This window comes from Schistocerca nitens, chromosome 4 (genome assembly GCF_023898315.1).
Source record: "Schistocerca nitens isolate TAMUIC-IGC-003100 chromosome 4, iqSchNite1.1, whole genome shotgun sequence".
NCBI lineage: Eukaryota > Metazoa > Arthropoda > Insecta > Orthoptera > Acrididae > Schistocerca > Schistocerca nitens.
In genome coordinates this window covers 492,064,176-492,087,033 of record NC_064617.1, presented here as the reverse complement: position 1 = coordinate 492,087,033, position 22,858 = coordinate 492,064,176, and the positions used below count along the sequence as shown (strand labels likewise).

General features: G+C 45.2%; 1 protein-coding gene across 1 annotated transcript in view; it reads right to left on the bottom strand.

Moving 5' to 3' along the window:
• LOC126252381 (tRNA dimethylallyltransferase-like) overlaps positions 1–22,858 on the bottom strand; it is a 587,735-nt gene that overhangs the window by 182,699 nt on the left and 382,178 nt on the right. The window lies entirely within an intron of this gene.

The following is a 22,858-nucleotide window of genomic DNA, read 5'->3' as shown; positions in this document are numbered from 1 at the left end:
GTAGAGGGAGACCAAGAGATGAATACACTAAGGAGATTCAGAAGGACGTAGGTTGCAGTAGGTACTGGGAGATGAAGAAGCTTGCACAGGATAGAATAGCATGGAGAACTGCATCAAACCAGTCTCAGGACTGAAGACTACAACAACAACAACAACAACAACAACAAACAACAAACAACCAGTCTCATCGTATTTCACTTCATGATTATATTCGAGGAAGTACTCGGCGGCAGCTGATTTGCTTTGTTGTTTTATTCGGGTGTGTCATTATGTCCCTTGCATCCCTCCTCGACTGCTGTAATAGTTTGCCCCATGTAAAACAAGTCACATTCTCACGAAATGCTCTGGACAGCCGGATTCTCAGACTAAGGTGCCATGATTCCGTAGGAGTGTACCGATCTTTCCGGACACTGGGCCAGCATTAAGTAGATAAGCGAGTCTTGGCTTCTCCTTCTCTGTCTAAATCTCTACCTTTTTCTCAACCTTTCTTGATCACATCCATAAGAGCAGGAAAATATCTACCTCTACATACGTACTCCGCAAGCTACCGTACGATGTGTGGCGGATTGTAACCTGTACTGTACCACTACTGGTAATATCCTTTCCCGTTCCACTCGCAAACAAAGCGAGGAAAAAATGACTGTCTAAATGCATTCATACGAGCCCTAAGTTCTCTTGTCTTATGTATGTACGTTGGCGGCAGTCATCAGGAAATGCCGGTTCTCCACATTCCAGTTTTGCTCCTCGCAAAGAACGTCACCTTCCCTCGAGGGATTGCCATTTGAATTCCCGAATCATCTCCATAATACTTGGCTGTTGTGCGAATCTACTGGTAACAATTCTAGCAGCCCGCCTCTGAAGTGATTCGATCTCTTCCATTAATCGCACCTGGTGCAGATCCCAAGCACTCGAGCAGTACTGAAGAATAAGTCGTACTTGTGTCCTGTATGCGCTCTCCTTTACAGATGAATCACACTTACCTAAAATTCCACCAATAAACCGAAGTCGACCATTCGCCTTCCCTACAACAATCTTTACACTCTCGTTCCACTTCATATTGCTCTGCAACGTTACACCCACATATTTAAACGATGGGAGTGTGTAGAGCAGCACACTACTAATGCTGTATTCGAACATGACGGGTTTGATTTTCCTACTCATCTGCATTAACTTACATTTTTCTACATTTAGAGCTAGCTGTTATTCATCATACCCACCAGAAATTTTGAGAAATGTTGAGAGAATGTGCGTTTCACAGAAAATCGCTCCTGGCTCTGAAAAAAGAGCATCGAACGGCGCAGTGGGCGTCGGGAGTCGAACTCAGTTATAAATAGCAGTGCGAGACAACAACAGCTGACAGTTCTGGCTGGAGTCAGGCAGCGAGTAAACGTAACAGCAAAACTCGCAGCACATGAAGGAGGCGACTGTGTCGGTAGTTGATACATTTCAAATGGGAGCGGCAACTCGGCTGAATACCCGGAAGACCGCCGTTAACCAGTCACGCCGAGGAAACGTAAGGTATCATCACGTATCGAAGTGTTAACAGTACATCGGTTGAATTCGTTGCATCGATACTATATACATCGAGTGAATCATCCAGCTCAGATTCCAAGCTCCTCTTGATAATTTTTTCGTGACTGCGATTTAAGACTAGGGTCTTTTTGTATCCACCTTACTAAAACACGATATACTTGTTTTTATAGCCCCACCCCATCCTTCCTCCCTCTCCCTCTCTCTCTCTCTCTCTCTCTCTCTCTCTCTCTCTCTCTCTCTCTCTTTGAACACACACACACAAACACACACACACACACACACAAGTTCTCCCCAGCAGGAACACCACAACAGTTCTCACGAAACATTCCAAATTAGCACCACACTAACATTATGAAACGATGGACAAATGAGCAGTGACAACAACGTAGCACATATCAATCAGTATGGAGAGACAATTGTCTGCTGAAATCACATTTTGTGAAAAAAACGCGAAGAGTGAAATTATGTTTAAAAAATGTTGCGAAAACAGTGTACTCAATAGCATTAGAGAGATATATCCACTAGAGATAAACAACAGCACGCAAAATTTAAGTACAAGAACATACATAACCAATACCTATGAAAAAGTACTTCAAAATGCACAGATTTTCTTCATGACTACTTCGCAGATGACATGCTGTCAGAGCGACAAAAAGGGAAGAAAAATCGATCAGTAAAAACGCATTCTCACTAGCAATATAACTACCAGGCGAGCATTCGAAACAAACCAAATAACATGTAAATTATATAATTTTTAGGCTTACAATAGATATCGAATGAAATAACAAGCTTACTGTTACAAGTCAAAGTTTATTTATGTCCACAACGCGTTTCGGACGTTTAAACCTCCATCATCTGGTGGATTTATATGTGTCAGTACGAGATGCGTGTGTTATTTTTCGACTTTTGTGGTAGCCAGTGGGAATGTCTCCAATGGTCAGAGGCTCCTTTTTCTCTCGTAAAATATCACATACAAACTGTCATACTTTGTAAACAAGACACCATCTTTGTTTACAATGTATGACAGTTTGTATGTGATATTTTACGAGAGAAAAAGGAGCCCGTGACCTCTGGAGACACAGCCACAGGTTGCCACTAAAGTCGTAACACAACAGTCACATGAACGCATGTAAATCCAACAAATGATAGAGGTTTAGGCAGTGGGTTTGTTTACAAATAACTTTTCTGCTACCAATCACAATTTTATATTATTCATATTTTACCCGACGCGTTTCGGGGAATGATTCCCATTTTCAAATGGGTTTTCTCTGTGTACGGTGCCGTCTTTACGTAATGTTTTCATGTCTGGGTCATGTAGTCCCTATTACAGTAAAGTCAGCGAAACAAAGCAGAACGTTACACATTGGAAACATTGCGTAAAAATAGCATAGTAAACAGAGAAAACGCACTTGAAAATGTGAATCATTTTCCGAAACGCGTCGTTTAAAATGTGAATCAAAAAAATCGTGACTGGTAGCAGAAAAGTTATTTACAAACAAACTCATTGTTTTCACAGTCGCAAGCTTTCACAAAACCATTTATAGTGGACACAATCAGGATGATTCACCCTTCGCATCACGTTATGGACTCAAATAAACATTGATTGGAAACAGTAAACTTGCTGTTTCTTTCGATGTCAATAAAAGTCATGATGAAGCCTAACCTAAAATGTTCGCATTTAAAATTTCAATAGATAAGGATTATAAACTTTGTATCAAACGTTACAGAAATAAATTTGACCCCACAGAAGACGACACATAGGTGTCGGAACATGTCTGGGAGAATAAAAAGAAATAGTGTTCTGCGGCAGATGAAAAAATCAAATATACATGCAGTGTTATTAACATAGCGATGTATGTCGACCATCTCTTAACTCTTCATCCAGACTTGGAGCGCCCCGAGGCTGCACCTGCAGCATTTTTAAGCGTCTCAAGGCTCGAGGGATGTCGGCTGGTAAGAGAAGAGGTATTTTGGGTGAGAGGTAGAATCGGGTATAAATTAGGGCGCGGAATGTGCCGACGGAGGCGGCTGCGCGCGCTCGGCGCTGCCGGCCTGTTACCTTGGGGCGGTCGTTGTGCCGCGCGGCACTTACCTTGGGCGACGAAGGCTGCGCGCGCGTTGCCAGGCGACGGCGGGCCGCTTCCGCCGCGCGCGCCTCTGCCGCGCTAATTGCCACAGCTGTAGCGCCGCGCTGCTTCCCTACTCGACCGGCTCAGTTCCGCCGCCCGGTCGGCGCGTACGGTGCAATTCCTATCGCTACCGACACTCGTGCTTGCTCCTTTCTCCTTGTTACTACAGCGGACGCTTGCCAAATTACAGCGCGCGATGGAAAAATGGACACCATTTAGCATTAATTATGCCGTGACAACGTCAATTTGCTCCTCTGTCGAACTCCCTTGTATGACACAATACCGTCGGACTGAATAGCTAATAACTACGAGGATAATAATGCGTAAACAGTGGTTGAATCCACAACGGATAGGCCATGTCAGTACGTGTTTGTCGCGTAGTATCTGTTTTGCTTGTGATAACATCGTACCAAAGCAGACGCACATACGATATTGCAGTTCCTGTGTTATTTGATTATGACGCAAAGTTCATTTGGACATGTATGCATGGCCAAAGGACCAGGCACTGCGCCGACTACAGCAGTAGTGAAATACATGGTTGACGATATGTGGAAATGTGGGTGTGACCGTGAGTCGTGCACGGATAGCCAAATGGTAAGGCGACCACTCATGATAAGCGGGAAATCCGGGTTCGAGACCCTGTCTGGCACAAATTTTCATTATCGTCATTCCATTCTACGGATGATGGTTTCCTTATTGGCAGTTGCGAATTCATTTAATGTACTGTAGACGCATGTCGGTGATTATTACTTATTAGACGTACCCGGCCTCACTTTGCTGCGGGTCAGTGTGCTTAAATGAAAAAGAAAGAAAGAAAAGAGAAAGCATGTATGGCGCATTGGATATACGTCCTAGTCTCCTTCATTCCCCTTTCTCTGCCCCTCCCCTCTCCTTTGCCCATCCCCTCCTCCCTCCCCCTCTCTTTCCATCAGCTCCTCCCTCAGTCTCTGCTCATAACCTCTCTCTGAACTTGAGCCTTGTTTATTGTTATTACAAATTCAGATTTTGTAGTAGTATTCTAATCATAAACCAGCAAGCCATGAATACAACTTCACCGTTTGCAGTCAATCTGACAAAACGATTATTACAGTAACGTGTGAAAATCTGAAGTAAACCGGAAAGGTGCATTTTGAGATTTTTAGTAAAAATGTTTATCCCTTCTCAACAGGGGTGGCCAAGATTTCGGCTAGCGGGCCATGCGCTGGCCCCAGTGGCATAGCTGTCAGCCTCGCTTCACACTTCCCCCACCGCCACGCTGCGCTGTCTGAGCGCGAGGAGGGGAAATCAGCGAACGCGCCGCATTCAAATGGGAGCACAGATGTGCTGCATAATACTTGATTTTATTTTTCACACTTTTTTTATTGTTTATTTGGCCTTTGAGAGTGTACTCAATTTAGCCATCGGCAACACATAGTGACAATGTACACATAATTGAATAAACAAATACAGAAATGCATATTTACAAGAACAAAAAGCTTAACTGTTACAGTTGTGTACATAATGTTTTAAAAATTGAATTTAATTTAATTGGAAAATAATTAAAAGTGTCTTGGCTTACAATTTTTCACACTTCTCAACAACATAGGTCACAAAACAAAACAAATTTTCAGTACTAATTAATTATTTTTGACGCGCTGAAGACAAAATAAAATTTGTATCTGATACAAACTATCGGCTTACGGACAATCCCAGACAAATTCACAGAGTTTCACACTCAAGTTGCCACGTAATCGTGACTTATTTAGTTTTACAATCGAAAAAAGGTCAGCCGGCCGCTGTGACCGAGCGGTTCTATGCGCTTCAGTCCGGAACCGCGCTGCTGCTACGGTCGCAGGTTCGTATCCTGCCTCGGGCATGGATGTGTGTGATGTTCTTAGGTTAGTTAGGTTTAAGTAGTTCTAAGTCTAGGAGACTGATGACCTCAGATGTTAAGTCCCATAGTGCTTGGAACCATTTTTTTTTAAAGGTCTTTCAGACAAATGTGTCGATCGAAATACTGCAGCACTTTTGCAACCTCATTATGGAGACTTGGAAAATGTACCTGAAAAAAGCAATGCAGACGTCCTGGACAGTCAAAGTAAAAAGATTTATTATAAAAACTGGAATCACTTCGCAGGTCCATCTGCACACGCACATTGGCGCTTTCAACTGAAACGGCGAACGCTCTCGAAAACGGAAATAAGACTGACAGTGTCGTCGAATCATTCATAAAACAATTGTTGTATTTCTTCCAAGCCTACACTGAATTCTTCAAACATTGCGCTTTCTTTAACGGCAGTGAAATCAGGGAACTTTATTGGCTGTCAGAATGTGTCCCTTCTACAAGGCGATTTTCTCTTTAAATGCATCACCACCAAATGAAAAAGAAGTTGCTTTGGAATGTCTGACTGTGGTCAGTGTGCAGTCAAGTCCACTTAAAATGTGAAATCTGCGATCCATTCCGGATGTTTTAATTTTCGTTCCTGCACTCCTTTTCCCTTTAGAAATTCAGCAACAGCGAGATTTAAATCGAAAAGTCGTTCCAAGCATACCTCTTGACGTAACCAACGCATTCTGCAGTAATATGGGAAATCTCCAGACCCTTCATTCGTTTTCACTGAAAACTGTTGTATCTGAAAATGGAATAATGAGTACGACTTTGGAAATTTTACTACTCGTACCATTAATTTCTTCACGTGCTCCACGCCTGCAAATTTAGCACGAAGTGCTTGTCGATGTACAGAAAAACGAAAACCGTCTGTCGATCGTTGTAATTTTTTGCTCTTCCATTGCCATCCAAAAGTTTACATTCTTTTTGCATCGTATTATAATGTCGTTTCGTAGCAGATAAGCAGCTAATGCGAACTGAGAATTCTCATCCCTCTCTTCTGTCACTCCCATTTATTTTAAAGGATTGTGACGATAGACCGCTAGGGTGACTGTTTTTGCACAAAGAGCCACTGGACATGTGAATGTCCTTCATACCAGGAACAAATAGTTAATGGTAAACAGCGCTGACATCACGATTCAGCCGAACTCGGAGAGTTGTGCCGACCGCAAAATGCCACACCGTAATGCTAAATGATGTGTCGCGCTCTTCCGGGTGCTTCCCAGAAACACCGAGCCATGTCGAGCGTCAGGCTGGCCGGCCACTGGCCCGCAGGCGGCAAGCATACGCAGCACGCGTGGAGTTTGGCACGACGTGGCCGGCCATGCGTTACGTATTACACGCACACACACAAACTGGTGTAGGCATACGTATTCAAATACAGAGGTATGTAAACAGGCAGAATAAGGCGCTGTGGTCGGCAACGCCTATATAAGACAAGTGTCTGGCGCAGTTGTTAGATCGGTCACTGCTATTACAAAGGCAGCTTATCAAGATTTAAGTGAGTTTGAACATGGTGTTATAGTCGGCGCTCGAGCGCTAGGACACACCATCTCCGAGGTAGCGATTAAGTACGACCGTATCACGAGTGTACCGTAAATATCAGGAATCTGGTAAAACAACAAATATCCGAAATCACTGCGGCCGTAAAAAGATCCTGCAAGAACGTGGACGACGATGACTGAAGAGAATAACATGACAGAAGTGCAGCACTTCTGCAAATTGCTGTAGACTTCCATGCTGGGCCATTAACAATTGTCAGCGTGTGAACCATTCAATGAAACATCTTCGACATCGGCTTTCGGTGCCGAAGGACTGTACGACACAAAGCTTTACGCCTTGCCTGGGCCCGTCAACACTGTCGATGGCTGGAAACATGTTGCCTGGTCGAAGGAGCCTCGTTTCAAATTCTATTGAGCGGATGGACGGGAACGGATTTGGAGACAACCTCACAAATCCATGGACCCTGCATGTCAGCAGGGGACTGTTGAAGCTGGTGGAGGCTCTGTAATGGCGTGGGGCGTGAGCAGCTGGAGTGATATGGGACCCCTGATACGTCTAGATACGATTCTAACAGTTGAAATGAGCGTTTGGCGTCATTGGCCGGGAGACCCCTTACGGGGCAGGTCCGGCCGCCTTGTTGCAGCTCTTATTACATTTGACGCCACATTTGGGCGACCTGCGCGCCGGATGGAGATGAAATGATGATGAAGACAACACAACACCCAGTCACTGAGCGGAGAAAATCTCCGACCCAGCCGGGAATCGAACCCGTCACGCTGACCATTCAGCTATCGGGGCGGACATTCGAACAGTTGACATGTACGTAAGCATCCTGTCTGATCTTCTGCGTCCATTCATGTCCATTTTGCATTCCGACGGACTTGGGTAATTCCAGGAAGACAATGCGACACCCCATATGTCGAGAATTGCTACAGAGTGGCTCCAGGAACAGCCTCCTGAGTTTGAACACTTCCGCTGGTCTCCAAACTCCTCGGACATGAACATTATTGATCATATCTGGGATGACCTGGGACGTGCTGCTTAGAAGAGATCTCCACCCTATCCTACTCTTACGGAATTTTATGGACAGCCCTGCAGCATTCATGGTGTCAATGTTCTCCAGCGCTACTTCAGATATTAGTCGGGTCCATGCCACGTCGTGTTGCGGCACTTCGGCGTGCTCGCGGGCGCTATATATGTATATTACACAAAGGGGTACCTAAAACACGCCTAATACGACGTTCTGTCAAAATCTGAATGCAGTTGGTCAATAACTTTCGGAGATTAACAACTTTGAAGAAACGAACATTTACTTTTTTATTTATACTGATTAGCTTCGAGCAAAGTTTTAACTGGTACACTGGGGAAACGCGTTTAGCTGGAACTTCGGTTCGGGTGTCACTGTGAACAGGCTGCCGAGCACTACTAGGATCCGAAGTGAGACAATACAAAAATATTCGATGTGATATAAACGAAAATCTGCATTAAGCTGAAAATTAGAAAATAGTTAAAGACGTTGTCTCACATGAATCACAAATATTACACAAAACGCAAGTCACAGCAAAGTTCGCGTCGAAAGGAATCCAAATGGCGTAAAAAGTTCAGTGGCAGGCGAGTGTGAGAGCTATGGCAATGTCGAAAAGGAAATGAAAAAACGGCGGAAAGTGATTACGTAGCTGGCTCATCGGGCATACGGCGGCCAGCGACAGCCTAAAACTGTGACTGTCTGTTCTGTAACCCGCAAACTACTCTGCGTAACGGTTGTCTTAACCCTACAGCACTAAAGGGGGAAAAAATGTTACATTGCTACCAAGACGTCGCACAGCTGTCAGTGTTCGTGACCAAGCCACTATTTCCCAATCAAGTAGCTCCTCAGTTTGCCTCACAAGGGCTGAGAGGATCCCGCTTGCCAATAGCGCTCGGCAGGCCGGACGATCAGCCATCCAAGTGGTAGCCAAGTCCAACAGCGCTTAACTCAGTGGTCTGACGGGAACCGGTGTTACCACTGCTGCAAGGCCATCGGTTTCCTCTGTGAACATCAGGTTGAAAACTAGTTTGAATTTGTATTACACTATCGCAACCATTGTTCACAAAGGGAACACTATTTATTCTACAGGTTCCATTATCAATGGCCTTCTAATGCAACTGAAGAATGCGGGCGATAAGCCATAGATATTCAAATATAAGGTGAAAAGCTTTCTTGTTGCAGACACCATTATATTATGTACAGGAGGCCTTCTCAACAGTCTCTTTTTTTTTATTTTTTTAATACTTTACTCTTGTACTGTTGGAAAATACTCGAGTTCGTAATTTTTAATATTTTTGTCATTATGATTCTGTGATTTATGTATTAACCCACAGTATAACAGAATGTTCTAAACATTTTATTCACTCGAGGAAAAGTTTTACTTTGTTTAAATAAGTAAAAACTACAGACCTTGCGTATGATGTAAAAGCTTACGTAAAACACAAAATCATAAATATTCTCTTGTATCATAGAACAAACATGTCAGATTAATACGGGAAACTTTCACGGGCGGCGGACGATGAGCCCAAGTCCGAAACTAGTTACGGCTGTATACGAGGTGTAGTGTCCACTATTTATTCACAACCGATACAGATGAGTTACATGTTTGCACCTCTTACTGTCCTTCGAAGTAGTCACCACCGTTGTGTAGAACCCGTTCCCAGCGATGTGGAAGGCGTAGTATACCGTTAACAGAGCCTGTTCTGTTGATGGTGCGAATGGAGCGGTCTACTGCCTGTCGAATCTCTGGGACAGTTCTGAAGCGAATGCCACGAAGTGGTTCCTTCATCTTCGGAATCAAATCAAAGTCACAACGACTTACGTCCGGGGAGTATGGTGGATGATACAGTACTTCCCAGTTCCATTGAACGAACAGAGCAGCCACAGCTTGCGCTGTATGCTCCCGCGCATTGTCGTGCAAAATGATGGGTGGGTTGCGCAGCGTCGCCGCTTCTTTCGCATAGCTGGTCGCAAGTGATGCTCCAAAAACGAACAGTTATACTGTGCATTGACGGTCTGCAGTGGAGGAACATAATGCGTTAGGACAATACCATCACAGTCGTACACGAGAATCACCATAGCTTTCACCGTACTGGGGCTCTGACGCACTTTCGCGGCGACTCATAATGACGCCACTCGTTGTATTGGCGTTTCAGTTTTGGTTCGTACGATGTGGCCCATGTCTCATCCAGTGTTACGATACGGCGTAAGAAAGCCTCTCCTTCGCGCTCATAGCGTCTGAGCATCGTAACGCAACCATTTTTGCATTTCCGGCAAGTCATGCGGAACCCATCGTGATACAATTTTTCGCATGCCCAGTCGATCTTTCAGGATGCGAAGCACAGTCGTATGCGCTAATCCGGATTCGTGGGCGAAAACAAAAAATGGTTCAAATGGCTCTGAGCACTATGGGACTTAACATCTGTGGTCATCAGTCCCCTAGAACTTAGAAGTACTTAAACCTAACTAACCTAAGGACATCACACACATCCATGCCCGAGGCAGGATTCGAACCTGCGACCGTAGCAGTCGCGCGGTTACGGACTGAGCGCCTAGAACCGCTAGACCACCGCGGCCGGCTTTCGTGGGCGAGCTCACGAGTCGTTATGGCGTCGATCACTGTCCCTAACGCGGCAACAGCATACACTTCTTCAGAGGCGCTAGGGCAACCTGCCCGATACATGTTTGCCACAATTTTCCGACCTTTGTTTAAGGCTTTTACCTAACGTGCCACTGTTCTGTACGGCAATGCCGATTCTCCGCACGATGACACTGTCGTGCTGTACGACCTCTGGCACAGAGGAAAAATCATTAGATGAACGTCGGCCGAAGAACCCGAGACAGAAGCCAATAGGCAGTTTGTCACATTCAATCTTGATCCATCTCCGTTGTCCCTGTTTCAAAAACATAGTGACACCGCTACAGTAGACCGCTCGCTAACAAGTGACTGTGTTTCCATCGATGGTGCGCACGCTGGTGACGTGGGACGGGCCAGTCAATTTGCTCGGAGGTAAGGTAGGTATGTCAACAACGTGTGCTGTCAGCGACAATAGTAGATTCTATTGCATAGTTCTCCACAGCAGTGTTGCCACTATGTAAGTTCCAACCTACGTATATTTACGAATTTGGCCGTGAATGTCTTTAACCATCACAGATAAAATAATATGTACTGATTCTTTCCGTAGCCGCATTACTTGGCTCATACGACACCGTGGAACAAGAGAGAGATCATCCATGTTAAGTAGCAGCTAAATCCTTCGACGCCGAGAAGTCTCCGGGGTTCGTCCACACCACACGGGACGAGGCAGCTAAAGCTGACGTGGACGAGCCCGGGACATGAGACCTCGCGAGACAGACAGCACCGTCGGACACGGGACGAGCTGGTTTATGTGATCTGCGCTCTCAGCGCTCTCCAGCGGTCGTTCTCGGCGTTTTGGTTGGCAAACCACGCACTTCCTTTACCAAAGTGGACGCGCGTAAAATAGCTGCCGTCAACTGTGTTACCGGTTGTCGAAGACGAGCGGAGAAAATCGCGAAGAAGTTCCTGGACTCGTCAATCTCTTGAACAGCAAATTGGTGGCATGGGAGCACTGCATACTGCTGTATAACGACCTGAGAGACACAGTAGAAGAAGTTATTCGTTAACTCAATTGAAATTTCATCCCATTTCCGGTTTTAAACTGCATATAGTTGAGGTATAGGGTGTAATGTAAGTTTGTGCAGACGTAATATCCAAATTCTCGATGTTCTATTGACTACCAACACTATGAAAAAACGTACCTCATCACGTAGATTTCAAGATCGAGATTAGAAGGGACTTTCCTGAAGCTGCTCACTACCATTAAAAAAGTTATTTATAGGCAAGATACAGACATGGCCATGTCCATAAAACGAGAGATAGGTATATATATTTTACAGAAAATTTGACATTGGAAAAAACTCCCATTGTGTAACTTGGGTTTACTTTCTGACATAGACTGGCAGTTACGTTAAGCTTTCTGCCCACTGGGGAAACATCCCAGTCGTTGGCCTTTGCAACAAGAACTGCGGCAAACACGTTACTTATAATAAATAGCATCGACTTTTGAGAGAAACCTTCTACTAAATGAATAAGAAAGATACAGAATCTACTAGGAAACAAAAGCTGAAAAAAAAGACTTGTGGAAGGAGGTGGACACGCACATGCTACTCTTCTCTTCACAGTTCAGGGTTCACGAAGCTGTCAACAGCGCTACAGTTTCAACAAGGCAGGCAGTCCTTCGTGTATACCATACACTGCCTGAAGACTTTATCTGCAGATGTCATTATGTGATATGTAATACGCAAACTGTACCAAAAATTCAGGCTTTTGATGGATTATAATTGTGCCACACCATTGAAACGGTATACCTTCGTAGCACTCAAGTTATAACACTAAAAAAACAACTACAACAAGCCGTTACCTACCGGTATGTAGTTTCCTGACACTTTATTATAACAAATCGCACGTAAAACGACGCGTTTTCGAAAGAGTCTCAATCTGCTGATGCTTTGAAACAGCTTTAATTTATTCACGCACTCTTTGGGAAAGAAAGTACGCCGAATACGAAGTTTCACGCCATACAATATGGCGGCTCTACGTTCTGCTTGTAACGTAAAACGATGTCGCAGCTCATTTGTCACGTTCCTTTCCACGAGGCAAACATCACACATGCCAGATTCTTTACGTCACGCTGCGCAGTGTTGTGGAACGTAGTATTCCATGCTGTAACGTCACTAGGTCTTCTGTCCGCCCCTGGCAGCTGAGTGGTCAGCGCGACGGAATGTCATACCTAACGGGCCGGGTTCGATTCCCGGCTGGGTCGGAGATTTTCTCCGCTCAGGAATGGCTGTTGTGTTGTCCTTATCAATTCATCCCCATCGACACGCAAGCCGCCGAAGTGGCGTCAGCTCGAAAGACTTGCACCAGGCGAACGGTCTCCACGACGGGAGGCCCTAGCCACACGGCATTTCCGTTTCAAGAGCTCCTCGCCCATGTGCATTTTCACGTTCCCTGAGAAGGACGGCACGGCTTCTGAACGACCCAGGCTGAAAACGGCTACCTCTTTACACAGATGGTACGTACATTCCTGCACTCTCTTTTCTGCATCCGCCTACACTTGGAAATAATATTTAGGTCGAATGCTATCGTTTGTGTTGCGCCGAGTGATGTCCAAACAGCTCTCCAATATTTTTGACGAAGCACCTACTCCTCCTCGTCTAGCGCCTCAAGATGACGTACAGATTTATCGTCGAAACATCGGTTCATCATTTTACATCCTGAAGCAGTCAGCAATCCAGGAGACGTTTACGGGAAATTTATAACGTGCATAAAGCCTCAAACAGAATATTTCGATCGTCGTCACGCGCAAATTCAACATGTAATTAAAATATGATTAATATCCCGGCGCCCATTAACTAATATTTCGGATGCACTTATACATTAGGAACACGTAGTAATTTTGATCCAGTCATTCTCGCATCCAGAAAAGCGTCCAATGACTACCGCTAATGGACAGATCGATCTCAATAGACACCCAACGCGCGCACTATTTGCTTACCTTTCAAAACTGCCGCGTCCCTCCACGGTCCTAGGTCACACAACGGCACGTTGTCGCTTCGGGCGCCTGTTCTACTCATGTTATAAAAGGAAAAACGAACGTTGCTGTCAGACGACGTCGCATAAAATTATCTACAGTGCTGTTTTAACCTCCATAAACCAGCTCACAGAAAGTTCTCTCGCTCTCTGTTGCTGTGAAACGCCTCGCGTCGAGGATGGAGCCTACTTCGCAATCCACGTTTTGTAGCACAACAGTGCAGTGCACAAGAGAAATTTGCAGCGGAAGACGTGCACCACACCCAAGACCACTGCAATCAATTAATTCATTTATGGAATGAACGAAGGTCTAAGATGGAGCATTTTGGTAGACAGCATATCTCTAGATGTTATTTTTCCCTTCAGCAGAACTGATTATTAAGCACGAAATACGGAACGAAAATTGGCGTTATGATGTCACTGAATGGCGTAGTGGTGAAGACACTAGACTAGCATTCGGAAGCGTAAAAGTTCCAATGCGCGTCTGGCCAACCTGATTTAAATTTTCCTTTGCTTACCCGAAAGACGTGAAAGAAATGCCAGTACAATTACATTGCTTGCCAGTTGCTTACGAACAACAGACACTTTCTAAGTAACAATTGCCAATTGACACGGAACAACCGAGAATTTTTACGGAACACCCGATGAATGATAATAAAAGGATATAGAGAGGGCGGGACATGTTAACTGCAGTGAAGCCTGTCTACGAACGCTGTGTATGTATTCGATAGTTCATGAAGTACGATGTTTGACGAAGGTGGATGTGGGATCGATTACTGTTACATTCCGTGTGGAACAGCAACATGATTGCAAAACATCATTTGAGTGCTTACGACTGTGTACGAGCAGTTGGACGCTCGAAGCCAATCAAAGTGTCCCTATCGTGGCCATAGTAGTGGGTGTGACCAAAAGCGTCATCTCGCCATTACGAAAGGCCACTGAAGGTGTAAAAGCCATGCGAAAGCGTGGCGGGGGTCGTAAACAGAGCACCACACCGCAAGAGGATCAATACGTAGCCCTAGCGTCGAAAAGAGAAAGACATCCTACTCCTAGGCAAATTGCTGCAGATCTTAATCAGCTACCGATACACGTGTCTCTATCAGAACCATTTCGCACGGACTGAATCAGACTGGGTTGTATGCTCCGAAGCCTGTTAAATGCATCCCACTGCAAGCACGCCATCGTCGAGAACGAATGCAGGAAGCATGTTGTTTGGGGTCGCCAACAGTAGTACAGAGAGACTCCTCCGACGAATCCTGCTTCACTGTGGCAAGTGATTCTGGCCACTAGTTAGTGCGGAGAGGAGGAGGAAGACGTTACACAACACACAACGTTCATGAACGTCATCGGTATGGCTTAGGCGTATTGGTGTGGCCAGGCAATATATACAGTGGCCGAACACCGCTGCGTATCTTTGCTCCAGGTACCGTTAATAGTACAACAGCATTGCAGGGAGATTATTGTGGATCATGTCCATCTGTTTATGGGTGTGGTAGGTCCCGTCTTCCTGTTTATGGACAACAATGCCCGACCACAAAAGACGTCTGAGGTGTCGGACTCACTAGAAAGTGAAGATATGGAACGTATGGAATGGCTTGTGTACTCCCCGTATCTAGACCCTATAGAGCACGCTGCATTGCTTTTGGCAGGCGTGTTTCACAACGAACATACCCCCTTCCCCTCGAACCGTGAAAGAACTGGGACAATATTCCCAAAGGACTCTTCAACAGCTTGGTAGCCAGCATGAATAATAGATATAAAATGTGCATTAGCATCCGAGGAGAGCATATTCCTTACTGAGAGTCCGGTATTGACCTTCATGTCGCGGTCTGACCTGGGTCAAATATGAACGTTATTCATGTCTGTTACCATGCTTTTGCCACGTCTTGAAATCTGTACCAGTTTTTGTTTAAACTCTACCTCTATTATGTATGCGCTGTATTTCGTATCGTCCAACACTGCCTGTAACTATTCCTGTCCCACAATGGGTCTGTTCCTTAGCAACTGTCAAGCAGTGTACTTTCAAAGGGACACGGGCGGTTTCCTTTCCCACCATTTCAAACTGGATCTTGTTCTCCGTCCATAACGACTTTTGATAAGACGTTATGAATTTCCCTACGGCACGGATAACAGCGGCGACGCGTCGTGGCATGGAAGCAACGAGGCCTTAGTAGGTCGCTGGAGGGAGTTGCCACCACATCTGCGCACACAAATCAGCTAGTTATAGTAAATTCCGCGGAGGGAAGCGATGAGCTCTGACGCCACCTTCAATCACATCCCAGTTGTGTTGGATCCCGTTCAGATCTGGCGAGTTGAGGGGCCAGTTAATCAGTTGAAACTCGTCACTGTGTTCCTCGAACCACTCCATCACACTTCCGGCCTTGTGACATGGCGCATTATCTTGTTGAAAAATGGCACTGCCGTCGGGAATCATGATCGTCATGGAGGGGTGTACGTGGTCTGCAACCAGTGAACAATACTCCCTGGCCGTCATGGTGATTTGCACGAGCTCCACTGGACCACTGGATGCCCACGTGGATGTTCTCCAGAGCATTATGGAGCCACCGCCAGCTTGTCTCTGTCCTGAAGTACAGGTGTCAAGAAGCTGTTCCCCTGGAAGACGACGTATTCGCGCCCTCACATCGGCGTGATGAAGGAGGTATCGCGATTCATCAGACTATGCTACGCTTTGCCAGTGCGCCGACGTCCATTGCCGACGGTCACGTGCCCATTTCAGTCGCAGTTGCCGATGTCGTGGTGTTAACATTAGCACGTGCATAGGTCGTCAGCTGTGGAGGCCCATCGTTAGGAGTGTGCGGTGTACTGTGTGTTCAGACACACACCTGTACTCTGCCCAGCATTAAAGTCTGGTGTTAGTTCTGCTACAGTTCGCTGCCTGTCCTGTGTTACCAGTCTGCCGAGCCTATGACGTCCGACACCTGTAATCAGGGGTGGCCGCCCAACCCAACGACGTCTGGGCGTGGTTTCACCTTGGTTTCGCCCCGTTTGAAGACATTTATTATCGCACTCCTCGAACAACCGAAAAGTAGTGCAGTTTCCGAAATGCTCGTGCCGAGTCTCTAGGCCATCACAATCTGCCCTCGGTCAAACTCAGATAGATCCCATACCTTCCCGATTCTACATGTGGACAGCACGCTCACTGATACTACATGCACCGTGCCTGGCTGGCTGGTTCAAATGGCTCTGAGCACTATGGGACTCAACTGCTGTGGTCATAAGTCCCCTAGAACTTAGAACTACTTAAACCTAACTAACCTAAGGACAGCACACAACACCCAGGCATCACGAGGCAGAGAAAATCCCTGACCCCGCCGGGAATCGAACCCGGGAACCCGGGCGTGGGAAGCGAGAATGCTACCGCACGACCACGAGATGCGTGCCTGGCTGGCAGTCATTCCTCGCCAGGTGACGCCGCTTTCGCCTGGACGGGTGTAGTCGACAATAGGCCGGCGGTCATAATTTTCTGGCTGATCAGTGGATATACAGTGCAATCAGTAACGACCCTATCACACTTCCTTGTGGTACTCTCGGAATTACGTTTACATGATGATGCTGTAATTTACCGTCTAGTAAGGTCATCCGGAGACCAGTATCAGTTGCAAAGCGATTTAGAAAAGATTGCTGTATGGTGTGGCAGGTGGCAGTTGACGCTAAATAACGAAAAGTGTGAGGTGATCCACATGAGTTCCAAAAGAAATCCGTTGGAATTCGATTACTCGATAAATAGTACAATTCTCAAACCTGTCAATTCAACTAAGTACCTGGGTGTTAAAATTACGAACAACTTCAGTTGGAAAGACCACATAGATAAAATTGTGGGGAAGGCGAGCCAAAGGTTGCGTTTTATTGGCAGGACACTTAGAAGATGCAACCAAGTCCACTAAAGAGACAGCTTACACTACACTCGTTCGTCCTCTGTTAGAATATTGCTGCGCGGTGTGGGATCATTACCAGGTGGGATTGACGGAGGACATCGAAAGGGTGCAAAAAAAGGCAGTTCGTTTTGTATTATCACGTAGTAGGGGAGAGAGTGTGGCAGATATGATACGCGAATTGGGATGGAAGTCATTACAGCAAAGACGTTTTTCGTCGCGGCGAGATCTGTTTACGAAATTTCAGTCACCAACTTTCTCTTTCGAATGCGAAAATATTTTGTTGAGCCGAACCTACATACGTAGGAATGATCATCTAAATAAAATAAGAGAAATCAGAGCTCGAACAGAAAGGTTTAGGTGTTCGTTTTTCCCGTGCGCTGTTCGGGAGTGGAACGGTAGAGAGATAGTATGATTGTGGTTCGATGAACCCTCTGCCAAGCACTTAAATGTGAATTGCAGAGTAGTCATGTAGATGTAGATGTAGGTGTAGATCTCTCGATTTTGTTCCGTTTTGAGCGACGTGGTGAGTTCTATCCGTAAGGAAGTCTTGAAGCCAATTGCAAATTTGGTCCGAAACGCAGCAATCTCGCATTTCACTAAACAGAAGAACCTAACGGTGTCCTGGAGTCAAGAACCATGGCACCAACCTGTGCGCTGCTGTTTACAGCGCTATGTGTCTCTTGGAGGAAGAGTGTGACCTAAGTTTCGCAAGATCTCTGCTTACGGAATCCGTGTCGATTTTTTTTATAAAAACGATTTTCATTCTTGAGCACGAAACATGTTACATAATTCTACAACAGGTTGACATCAACCATGTAGGCCTAGAATTATGTGCATCTGTCCTACGAGCCTTCTTGAAAACGGGAATGATCTGTGCTTTTTTCCACTCGCTAGGTACTCTTCGTTGCTCAATCGATCTACGATAAACTGCTGCTAGAATAGCAGCAAGTGCTTTCGCATAATCTTTGTAGAATATTGTGGGTATATCATTCGATGCTGATGCTTTTTCACTACTATGCCATTATAGTTACTCTTCCACTCCACGATCGGCTATCTCAATATCTGCCATTTCGACGTTCGTACGATGGTTGAAAGAAGGGACCTTCCTGCAATCTTCCGCGGTGAAACAATTTCGGAAGATGGGATTCAGTATTTCGGCTTTCTCCCTGTTTTCTTCCGTTACGTTGCCATTGTGTTCACTGAGTCACTGAACAGATGATTTCGCAGCGTTTACTGATTTTACGTAATACCAAAACCTCTTAGGGATTTAGTCATATCGGCAGAAAAAATTTTACTTTCATTGTGACTGAACGGTTCTCTCAATTCTCTCCTTACGCGCATTTTCGAATCGTTCAGCTTTAAACCATGGTCGTCCTTTCCCACCCCTTAACATCTTGCTGGAAACATACTTGTCTAAGGTATACTGAACGAAGCTTTCAATTTTTTTTTCCATTTTCGCTCCACATTTTCGTTCTCATCACTGGATATTTGCTGCTGACTAGTCAGATACTCTGCAATTTGTATTCTGTTATTCTTGTTAAGCAAAAATATTTTTCTGCTTTTGTTAACATTCCTCGTAAAACCCGTGATCACAGTTGCTACATCTGTGTTATGTTTCAAGTTTATGAGTCAATAATTCTTAAAGAGTCTGTTTTTTTAATTTTGACTGCGGCCACTAATAAAAAACTAAGAAATTAAAAATCCACAGAATCCCTCAGTTGTGTATGTATCAGTTATAGGCAACAAAGTTACGTTCGCAACGTAAAAAGCCAAGACGCTATCAGCAGCCACGTACGTTCAACACACTTTGAGGCCCTGTTGCTTCATTCAGAGAGTGTCTGGCAGGCACACGGCAAATGAGCAGGCAACAGAGCGGCCGTTCTCTGGGGAGCTTCGAGAGCGCAAACTCTGCGCTTGCTGCCTGTTTACGCGTTCTGCAGCGTTGGTAATGGAATGAAAGTGTACTGAAGCACTCGAATGAGTGGCTGCAGGGTAATGGCGGGGGCGGAGACCGTACAACACGCCGAGAACGGTTATTAGACTAATGGGAGCTCGCTCGTGCGCGTCCATACAAGTAGATGCAGTGTGTAACAGTTTGGCAGCCGCTGATTCCGTAACGTAGTTATGGAGATAACTACTAGCATAGAGAAGGGAAAAATAACGAAGTGGAGTGCGACCGTATCAGCTAAAATTAAATACTATTTTTTCCGAGCTATGCTATCATTCACGCAACTGTACGATGCTCTCAAGGTTAGAAAGCAGCTGAAGCAAGGGGTGTAAACTAGCTAGCGTTCGTAGTAGAATACTACACGTGCACCTCTGGTAATATTAAACGAGCTAGAACGAATTGGTAGCCAGACCAAATATTGGATTTACTGGCTACAAACACGAAGACAAATCAAAATAAAAAAGCTTTAAAAATGGACCTTCCCCTGGACCAGCTAATTAAAAGACTTGCCCCTCAGCCCAGGTATGCCATTTAAAAATAAAAGGCATTAGTTCGCAGCTCGTGGTCCAGTGGCTAGCCTTGCTGTCTCCGGATCACAGGGTCCCGGGTTCGATTTCCGGCCGGGTTGGGGATTTTCTCTGCCCGGGGCTGGGTGTTTGTGTTGTCATCATTTCATCATCATCATCATCATTCGTGGCAGTGGCTACATTGGTCTGAGTAAGAAAATGGACTGTGTAAAAATAAGAACTTCGTACGGGCGCTGATGACCGCGCCCTACAAACCAAACATCATCATCATAGAAGATATTAAGAACTAAAAGCGACTACCTATCTAAACTCCTTGCAGATAACTATACTGACGTAATTATAATTCAGGAAACACACGCTCGATCTACGAAAGATCTGCGTAAAACAGGTACGATCTACATCTACATCCATACTCCGCAAGCCATCCGATGGTGCGTGGCGAAGGGTACTTTGAGTACCTCTATCGGTTCTCCCTTCTATTCCAGTCTCGTATTGTTCGTGGAAAGAAAGATTGTCGGTATGCCTCTGTGGGGGCTCTAATTTCTTTGATTTTATCCTCATGGTCTCTTCGCGAGATATACATAGGAGGGAGTAATGTACTGCTTGACTCCTCGTGAAGGTATGTTCTCGAAACTTCAACAAAAGCCCGTACCGAGCTACTGAGCGTCTCTCTTGCAGAGTCTTCCACTGGAGTTTATCATCTCCGTAACGCTTTCGCGATTACTAAATGATCCTGTAACGAAGCGCGCTCCTCTCCGTTGGATCTTCTCTATTTCTTCTATCAACCCTATCTGGTACGGATCCCACACCGGTAAGCAGTATTCAAGCAGTGGGCGAACAAGTGTACTGTAACCTACTTCCTTTGTTTTCGGATTGCATTTCCTTGGGATTCTTCCAATGAATCTCAGTCTGGCATCTGCTTTACCGACGATCAACTTTATATGGTCATTCCATTTTAAATCACTCCTACTGCCTACTCCCAGATAATTCACGGAATTAACTGCTTCCAGTTGCTGACCTGCTATTTTGTAGATAAATGATAAGGAATTTTCTTTCTATGTATTCGCAGCACGTTACACTTGTCTACTTTGAGATTCAATTGCCATTCCCTGCACCATGCATCAATTCGTTGCAGAACTTCCTGCACTTCAGTACAATTTTCCATTGTTACAACCTCTCGATATACTACAGCATCATCTGCAAAAAGCCTCACTTAACTTCCGATGTTATCCACAAGGTCATTTACGTGTATTGTAAATAGCAATGGTCCTACGAGACTCCCCTGCGGCACACCTGAAATCACTCTTACCTCGGAAGACTTCTCTCCATTGAGAATGACATGCTGCATTCTGTTATCTAGGCACTCTTCAATCACACAATTGGTCTGATAGTCCATATGCTCTTACTTTGTTCATTAAACGACTGTGGGAAACTGTATCGAACGCGTTGCGGAAGTCAAGAAACACGGCATCTGCCTGTGAACCCGTGTCTATGGCACTCTGAGTCTCGTGGACGAATAGCGCGCGAGCTGGTTTTCACACGATCGTCTTTCTGGGAACTCACGCCGATTCCTCTAGAGTAGATTTCTAGTCTCCAGAAAAGTCATTATTCTCGAACATAATACGTGTTCCAAAATTCTACAACTGATCGACGATAGAGATATAGGTCTACAGTTCTGCACATCTGTTCGACGTCCCTTCTTGAAAACGAGGATGACCTGTGCCCTTTTCCAATCCTTCGGAACGCTACGCTCTTCTAGAGACCTACGGTACACCGCTGCGGCCTTTCCTCTTTTGAGCGATTTTAATTGTTTTCTATCACTCTGTCATCTATTTGGATACCTACAATTTTGCCATCTGTGTGACAATCTAGAGAAGGAACTACAGTGCAGTATTCTTCTGTGAAACAGCTTTGCAAAAAGACATTTAGTATTTCGGCCTTTACTCTGTCATCCTGTTTCAGTACCATTTTGGTCCCAGAATGTCTGTACATTTTGTTTTGATCCACCTTCCAATTTAACATAAGAACAAAATTTCTTAGGATTTTCTGCCAAGTCAGTACAAAGAACTTTACATTCGAATTCATTGAACGCCTCTCGCATAGCCTCCTCACAATACATTTCGCTTCGCGTAATTTTTGTTTGCCTGCAAGGTGAGTGCTACATATCGAAGTGGTACGATGTTGCCACCTATGTGTGGATCAATATCGATTATGCTCGCCCCATTTCAACAAACACAGAAAAAGAGATCCATTATATCTCGATGCAAATGGGGGAGACCATTATAAATAAACTTTAAAAGCCACCAAATGTGCCGTAGCCACTGGATTTTCTGCCAATTACTGCCCACCCTTTGATTTACGTGGGAGATTTAAATAGTCGCCATGGTCGTTAGAACTATGCACGTGACAATAAATGTTGTACAGTGCTCAATGACTGGGCTGAAAATGAAAATCTATACCTGGTTCATGATGCCAAGGATTTGGGAACATTCAGATCGGCCGCTTGGCGAAGAGATTACAACCCGGTTCTCTGCTATGTCTCCTGGGTCTGCAGAGGGCACCCAGTGCTGCCTGTTTTCTGAGAAGTCATACGTAATTATTCACACAGCAAACACAAGCCACCAATCCTCGATGTGGGGCTTTCTGTCCCAATAGCGGGACCTGTACCGCGACCCAGATAGAATTTTCGCAGGGCTGGCTGGTAGAGTTTTGCCAACCACCTTGATAAATATATCTGCTTTATTCCACCAGAACCTAAAAAGTACCCTCTGTTTTCCGGGGCTGTTGTTACTGTTGCCGAGAAGTTTATCCCTC